This window comes from Piliocolobus tephrosceles, chromosome 14 (genome assembly GCF_002776525.5).
Source record: "Piliocolobus tephrosceles isolate RC106 chromosome 14, ASM277652v3, whole genome shotgun sequence".
Taxonomy (NCBI): Eukaryota; Metazoa; Chordata; class Mammalia; order Primates; family Cercopithecidae; genus Piliocolobus; species Piliocolobus tephrosceles.
The window spans coordinates 26,432,236-26,433,913 of NC_045447.1; the positions used below are offsets into that span (position 1 = coordinate 26,432,236).

At 56.2% G+C, this 1,678-nt stretch overlaps 1 protein-coding gene across 3 annotated transcripts in view; it reads right to left on the reverse strand.

Moving 5' to 3' along the window:
• KIAA1958 (KIAA1958 ortholog) overlaps positions 1-1,678 on the reverse strand; it is a 178,469-nt gene extending 176,791 nt beyond the window's left edge. For 2 of the 3 annotated variants that reach the window (XM_023201788.2, XM_023201779.2), the window contains exon 1: positions 1,399-1,659. The gene's annotated coding sequence lies outside the window, so the exon portion shown is untranslated. Of the gene's footprint in view, positions 1-1,398 lie in introns of all 3 variants that reach the window. The other variant, XM_023201787.3, reaches the window with a different exon arrangement.

The following is a 1,678-nucleotide window of genomic DNA, read 5'->3' on the forward strand; positions in this document are numbered from 1 at the left end:
GGGGGGGCAAAAAAGAGTTTCCAGAACTGAGCAGTAGATTGAGATTAATACAGTTATAAATCCATACCTGCATATTAAAAATCTGAATCTGTAAAATTTATTTTCTGGGTGCTTATTCAACCTCGTTTATCATTTGAATATCTACAAATACACAGCAACCGTTAATGAAGAAACTTAGCTAGCTAATCAAATACGACAAACCAGAAACATCACCCTACAGTATTTTTCAAAACACGGTATCCATATCCATGCACAACCGAATCGCTGGGTTATATACATAGAATAAAATAGGAAAAGCACAATCCTAGGGGGAAAACTCAATTCTGACATTCATGATCTCATGGGTTGTGAAAGATCTCATATCTTAAATCAGTAGAAATAAAGGCTTCAGCCTGAACGGAAAGCGAGATCATTGTTTATTGCACTCCAATTTAACCTCCACCATGCAAGCTGTCACTACCTGACTGGCTTGTTAACTGTTTATTTCGTCGGGAGAGGATTCCGTCTTGCGAATCCTAACAAGTCCGGGGAAAAAAAAAACTTTACTCCTAAACTTCCACACACACACACACACACACAAAATATACATAATTGTAAAAATCACAGCCATGTTCATTTTTTAAAAGTCTCCATCTAAAACCTTAAAGAAAAAAAAAAAAAGACTTGAGGGAACCAAAAACGTTCTTTGATTTTGGTTTGACGTTGCTCAGTCCAACCTCCTCCTACCCAGGGGAATACATTTCTCGATATATTTGATAACAAACACAAATCACTGTGCGCAGCCTCAGATGGGGGTGGGGGACGGAAGAGCCTTTTGGAGAAAGCCCTCCTCCGTTAGAAACAATAAATAAGGGAGCGAAGCCATGCACGTTCCTTCACACACGCCCCAAACGCACCTCGGCGAGCCTCCCGAGGAGGGAAACTAGTGGGGCAGAGCCCTGAACCACCTCTCTTTCTCCATAAGCATCTCAAGACTTGGAAACTAAGAGGACAGACCTTTTCTTCCTCCTTCCCGCCCTCCTTCCCACCTCCGACAGACCCAAGAGCAGAAGCAGGGGCGCCAGCCCCACGCACTGCGCCTGCAGCCGCCGCTGAGACCCGAGCTGCCGGGCGGCGGGGCGGCCCGGGGCAGGCGGACCGGAGCCGCCGCCGGGGGTCTCTGCGCCTCGCACCCCCAAGCCCGGCGCTGCCGACGAGCGGCCGCCCGGGTCCCTGCCCTCGCTCCGGCCTCGCTCCCCCGAGAGGAGACAAAAGGAAGGTTCAGCCGGGTCACCGCGCGGCAGCTGACGGGGAAGCAGAGTCGACCCCAGCGCGGCCGGCCCCCACACAAAGGGGCTCCTCGCCTGGGTCGCGGCGTCGGCGCGCTCGTCCCCGCCCAGCGCGCGGGCTCTCACCCACCTGCAGGTGTCTGTGCGTCTGTCCATAGGAACGCGGGCGGCGGGGGGGGCCTGCGGGAGCCGGGCAGCCCGGGCTGGACGGGGCGGGCCGGAGGGGCGCGAGGGCGGGAGGAAAGCGGCCGGAGGACGGGGCACCGAAGGCAAAAGGCGCGGGGAAGGCGCCCGGCGGGCGGCGGACCGAGACGCGGGGCGGGGGTCGGGGGCGCCAGCCTGGCTCGGCCGACCGGCGCGCGCCGCTCCGTGCGCCCCGAGCTCCGCGCGCCCGGCTCGGAGCGCGGCGG